This window comes from Canis aureus, chromosome 17 (assembly GCF_053574225.1).
Source record: "Canis aureus isolate CA01 chromosome 17, VMU_Caureus_v.1.0, whole genome shotgun sequence".
NCBI classification, from domain to species: Eukaryota; Metazoa; Chordata; class Mammalia; order Carnivora; family Canidae; genus Canis; species Canis aureus.
The window spans coordinates 6,335,327-6,341,498 of NC_135627.1; the positions used below are offsets into that span (position 1 = coordinate 6,335,327).

General features: G+C 39.8%; 1 long non-coding RNA gene across 7 annotated transcripts in view; it reads left to right on the forward strand.

Moving 5' to 3' along the window:
- Positions 1–2,539, forward strand: part of LOC144287738 (uncharacterized) — a 158,435-nt gene extending 155,896 nt beyond the window's left edge. For all 7 annotated transcript variants that reach the window (XR_013355507.1, XR_013355501.1, XR_013355503.1 and 4 more), the window contains one exon: positions 2,113–2,539. This is a non-coding gene — a long non-coding RNA (uncharacterized LOC144287738). The remainder of the gene's footprint in view (positions 1–2,112) is intronic.
- Positions 2,540–6,172: the final 3,633 nt, after the last annotated feature.

The window sequence follows — 6,172 nt, forward strand, 5'->3', positions numbered from 1 at the left end:
GTAGAATCAATGCCATAATTTTAAGGTCATGCTTTGTAAAACATGGGAAGTACAGGTGAAGTGTCGGGCAGACGACAGTGCCCTGAGTTTTATGTGAAAGTGTCAGTTAGATTTTGTATTTGTCACAGCTGTGCTGGATCAGTTAAGGCACTACAGGTGTTTTATTTCAATTGATTATTTCTGACAGACCAACATAAGAAGAATCAACTTCTTCCTTGATGAAAAACAGTAATTTATAATCCCTTATTATAGTTAAAAATGATGCAGTATATTTATATGAAAAATACCATCTTTAACTGAATAAACATTTTCTTTTTATGTATAAGACAAATGGGGCATAAAAATTAGTAAGATATTGTCTTTCAGGAAGTTTACATTCTGGTGGGAGGAAGATGGAATTCATACAGAAATGACTATGGAATTCAGGCAGAAATTACTATTCATTCAGAAATGACAAGATGGAAATGGTAACTGAAAGAAGCAATACTATGACATTGCTGTTTCACCCCAGAAAAGAATCACTCGAGATTGGTAGGTTATGAAAAAGGTGGCATTTGAGTGGAACCTGAAAGGTGTGGAGCATCTGGATATCTGCAGGTGACGAGGACACATCTGTCTTTAGTCCTACACCCTCTAGAGAAAAGTACATTCTAGTATATTTTCACTAAATGCTTTCAAACTATCTAAGGAGCTACAAACCCCCAATGCACGGAGACAGGAAAGCAGAATGTGAGCAGCTGGCTTCGAATATTTAGAGGAAGTCTCAGGAAATAATCTATGAAGTGAGACCTGAGAGGCCCTGCTAGTGAGCCTGGGCTGTGATCACTAGCACTGGGGTCAGCAGACAAGTGGACAGAAATGTTGTATTTTGAAGATGAACTGGGAGATAGCAGCAGGTCTGATTGGATGGGAAAGGAGTGGAGTTTGTGGGACCACCTAGCAGAACGGTGTCCCGATTGAGACGAGAGAGGACTGTGATGGAGAGACTGGAGCAGGGGGTGCTGTGGACACAGGGCAAGATGGGCACAAGAGACTGTGGAAGAAGGATCAGGGTGGTTCTGAGGCTTGGGCCTGAGCCTAGTGGAAGATGGGACAGAAAGTCGAGGGAGCCAAGCAGGCTTGGGGAGGAAGGTGGTGAGTCCCACCAGGAACCCTCTTCTGAGAAGTCTCCCTGAGACAGCCAGGCAGTGGTGCCACTGGGAGGCTGGAAATGCGGGGCCAATTTTTGGACAGGGGTCTACACGTCCATTTCTGAGAGTTATTCACAAAGACATCTCTGTTTCTATTATAAAGAATGAGACGACTAAGAGAGAGGGAGCACATAATGTATATTTTATGAATTATTTAAGCTTTTCAAAATACCAACACAAGCTATTTTTAAAAGCGTATTTATTTTCTTGAAGAGATGAGATGGACCTAGTGACTGGAACACATTGCTTTTTGGCAACATTTCCCTATGAACGAATTGGTTCTAGGAGAAAAAAATATTTCCTATATTAACCCCCGTTTTTATTTCGTGTTTATTCTAGCAATGACACATACGTTAAGCAAGTTCTTTAACAACATATTTATGCTGTTTAATATCATTCTGATCAACTTATACAATCTTGCAGCCAAAAATTGATAAATGTTTTAATAAACCATAATATACAATGATATTTTATTACGATTCAAGGAGCTTGCCTTTTTAACTACTTCTGAGTGATGATTCTCTCTTTAGTCTCCTCCCCAGAGCAAGTAGCCTGAAAGAAATGAGGGTTCGTGTTCAGTTCTCAATGGGCCAAAAATTCATCGGTCTTCCCCACAATGAGAATAACTGTTTGCTACATTTAACTTTTTTTTAAAAAAAAAAAATTTATTTAAATTCAAATTTAGTTAACAGAGTATATTATTAGTTTCAGGGGTAGAATTTAGTGATTCATCAGTTGCATATAACACCCACTGCTCATCCCATCACTTGCCTGCCTTCTTGTCCATCACCCTGTCCCTCGCCCACCTCCCCTGCAACAGCCCTCAGTTCCCTAGAGTTAAGAGTCTCTTGCGGTTTGCTACATTTAACTTCCATTGCCCTAGATCTGTAGTTACTAATCTCTCTTCTCACTTTGTTCTCAGGCACATACTGGGAAGCAGGAAGATAACCATATAATCTATGTGGCCTCTGTGCTCCACAACAGAATGTTTTCACGAGATCGTGGGTTCCTGAGCATGGATTTCAGATACTGTATAACGTGGAAGAAGAGTGAATGGATCTATCCCTTTTTGGACAACTGCACATTTTCAACACTTCTGCACAGTATCACCTCGAAGGGCTACTCTAATTAGTCAAAGAATCTTTCCTGCCGGGTGTGACATTTTTGCAGACATGATGTCACCTTCCAAAATTTCTTGGCTCACTGAAGGAAATATGAAACATGTTGACGTTATGCTAAAGATTAATTGGGTTCTAATTTTTAATTTTGGAAATCTTCTTGGTCCTTTTGAGTGACAGCTGAGATCAAACTTGCAAATATATTGGAATAAATTACCTAAGGGAATAGTATCCTCGGGGAATTTACAATCTTAATAGAGATGTCATACAAGCATGAGACGGCTAGTAGATCACATATGGCAGACAGTCTAAGCTTTGTGTCGGGTTTCACTAGAAGAAGAGATTAAACTAAATTTAGATAAAACTACACTTAAGTATTCCAGTATCACAGATTCTGGGGCCATTGTTACTGAATTTTGCAGACTGTCTCAAGTTTCTGGAAGGCTTTTGAAAAGTATTTGGCTTTGTGATTTATTGTTACTTTTTAAAATTTTTAGGATTTTTTTTTTTTTTTACTTTAGCCAAAAATAGGATGGTTGGAATTTTATATTTTAAAACATACCATTAACTGTGGATTAATCCATTAAATATTGATGCAGGTATTTTGAAACTAAACCACATAACTTTAAATTGATTTTGTTTTTTTTTCACATCTAAGTTAAATTCACAAAATACATATGAATCAATTTTTTAGTTTAGAATTGGAAGCTAATACCACCTTAGTATTATTTCATACTTAATACTACTTTAGCATACACAGCATTATTTGTCTTGTCCATAGGAAACAAATTAGAGCATGCTTTAATAAAATTTTCACTCCAAAATTTATTATAAAACATAATTACACATTAATATTCACAGTAGTATATTTCAATCTAATTATAACAATAACTTCTAAGAGTTGAAATAAATTTACTCTTAGATGTAGCATTAACTATATCCAAGAATATTAGAAAGAACTATTACTGAAACAAAAAGTGGAATGGTTCTCAGAAGAGGTAGGGATTCAAGAATCTCGATTCGAGAAGAGAGTTTTGAGGTAGACAAGACAATGAGATCCAGTGTTTGGAAACTCTAGAGGAAGTCATATTTGGAAATTTAAGATCAATGTCAATAAAATAGCACCTGGAGGAGCCCTGAAATCTCTGTGCTGGATACTGAAATCAAAGCCATAGATGGGCAACCACAGCCTAGAAGCAGACATAGAATGGGGTTCAAGGTAGAAGCCTGTGTGTCAGGTTGGGGAGCATAGTGAATGCCCTACCATCCTGGAGCTCTGAGCTGTAAATCCCTCTTCTTTAAGCTCCTGGGCAGTAAGGTGGCCTGAGTCTAGAATGAGAGTCAAGGGAATTTTACAAATGGCAAAAGAGGGATACTAATCATTAGTATCCAGGAAGACATTAAAACCAACTAGATCAGAGATAGAAAATCTAGCACCTTGACTTAGAAATGGTCATGAAGTGAACAATTGCACAGAACAAGTTTCTGTAAAGAAATGGGCACTTCTGCTGTGAGCAAGGACAATGCCTGCTTTGGAACTGTTGCATGGACACACAGGTGGCCCTGCCAGGTCATTGGTGAGCTGAACACCAGAAATCAGTGGGGTCAGGCTGCATCAGGTCCTGGGAGACATGGTAAGGAGTTTGGATTTCATCCTGTGCTTGATGGAAGGCCTTTAGAGGTTTAAGCAGGTGGCAGTATAACCTGGTTTATATTTTGAAAGGATTGCTAATGACTTCCAGGTAGAGAAAGGAAGTCAAAAGTGGAATTGTCTAGGGATGCCTGGGTGGCTCAGTCAGTCAGTTAGGCATCTGTCTTCAGCTCAGGTCATGATCTCAGGGTCCTGGGATTGAGCCTTGCATCAGGCTCCCTGCTCAGCAGGGAGTCAGCTTCTCCCTTTCCCTCTTGTGCTCTCACTCTTTCTCTCTCTCAAATAAAAAAATCTTAAAAAAAAAAGTAGAATTGTCTAAACCAATTAGAAGGCCATGACCATCTTGGATGACACAATATGATTGTTGGAATGGGTGGTGGCCTTGCGTGGGAAAAGAGATGCCAGATCCCGAGGAATTCTGGAGGCAGCACCAGCAGAGCTTGCTGAGGGAGGATATGGCCAGTGAGGGAGAGAAGGAAGCCCAGTGTGACTTTTGGCTTCTAGCTTGGGTAACTGGCCCCGTGCTGAAGTCATGCCTCAGTACAGGTGCTGGAATTACCTTGTGGTTTCAGATCATCTGCATTTATCTTCTCGAGCAACCTTTGTGTTACTGTATTTCTAAGAAAACCCCAAGTGACCGCCTCTCTGCTAATACCATCCTTTCATACCTGCCCCACATGTGGCCTCCTGAGAGAGGAGACATCTCCTTAAATAGTCCTTCTTAGGGAATGTATAGACCCCTTGTTTCCGTGTCCTACATTTCTGTTAAATATTTTTACATGTTTCGTTTAAAGTATACTTTAATAGCGAGGAAATATGGAATATGGCTTGAAAGTGTCAAAAACAAGTGAGGTCTTTTGAAGGTCCAGGTACATGCACGTCAAGGACAATGTTAAAGGACAGTCATGCTGATAGGAGTCTGTGCATGTGTCCAAAACCAACTTTGAAGTGTCTTGAAGAAAAATTGAGAGTTGAAGATGAATATGACTCCTGAAGATAAAATGTGGAAGAAGTGCAGTGAAGGATGCATGCAGGGCTTGAAAAACTGCTGTGTTGAGGCAGAGACGAAGATTCCTCTGTCACTCTCCCAGCGCAGACTTAGAATCAGGAGCAAACCTGGCTCTCAGTTCCAACTGTGCCCTGTGTTAGCCCCGTGGCCTTAGAAGAAGCATTCATCTTTTTGAGCTTCAATTTCTTTGTAAAGGTGGATGAGAACACCTGTTAGGTGGGACCGCTATGACCTTCAGAAGTACTCGGATTGAAGTGCTACCCCATTTATCTTGCTAAAAGTAATTTCTTTTTAGGAAACTCTTTAATTAGATTATTTGTTCATGCAGTATTTTATATCCACTGATCTCTTTGGGGATCCCTAGCAGCTACCCTGAACCAGGCTAGCTGTGGGGCACACGGGATAGATGAAAGCGCCCCTGCTTTGGCCTAATATCATATGACCAATTCTAAACTTAGTGCATGCTAAATGCTAAAAAATAAAATGTTTTTATTTTATTTATTTACTTTGAAAGATTTTATTCATTTATTCATGAGATACACACACACACACACACACAGAGGCAGAGACATAGGCAGAGGAAGAAGCAGGCTCCCTGCCGGGAATCCAATGTGGAACTTGATCCCGGGACTCTGGGATCACGCCCTAAGCTGAAGGCAGATACTCAACCACTGAGCCATCCAGGCGTCCCTGGAACTAAAATGTTTTTAAAAATTAGAACACGACTTGGGAAGATACCAGAAAGAATGTGAGGTTCATTTGAGCCTTTATGCATAGTGGAGGGAGAAAGATGAACTGCAAAGGAAGGCAACCTATGAACAAAATGGACATAGGAACTGCTTCATGGTCTAGGTGAGGAGTTTAGTGTGGGGTGTGTGTAAGCTGGGAGCCATGGGAGAGCCTTACAATTTGAAAGGAAGTATGGAATATGGACTTGCCATGATAAAGAGATGCAGGTAAGCATCGAGTTTTTACACTAATTTTCAAACACTTCATACACACGAATGCACCTTCATACACAAAATCTTCGTTTTTTTGCCTTTGTAAATGCCTAGGATATATTTTACTCAGGTACATAGCTCTTTTCAAACAGCTTTAATGGGGTATACTTGACATTCAATAAACAACACGTTTTTAAAGTGTACAATGTGGTAAATTTTGATATATGTATAAACCTATGGAAACATCCTCATAATCACAACAC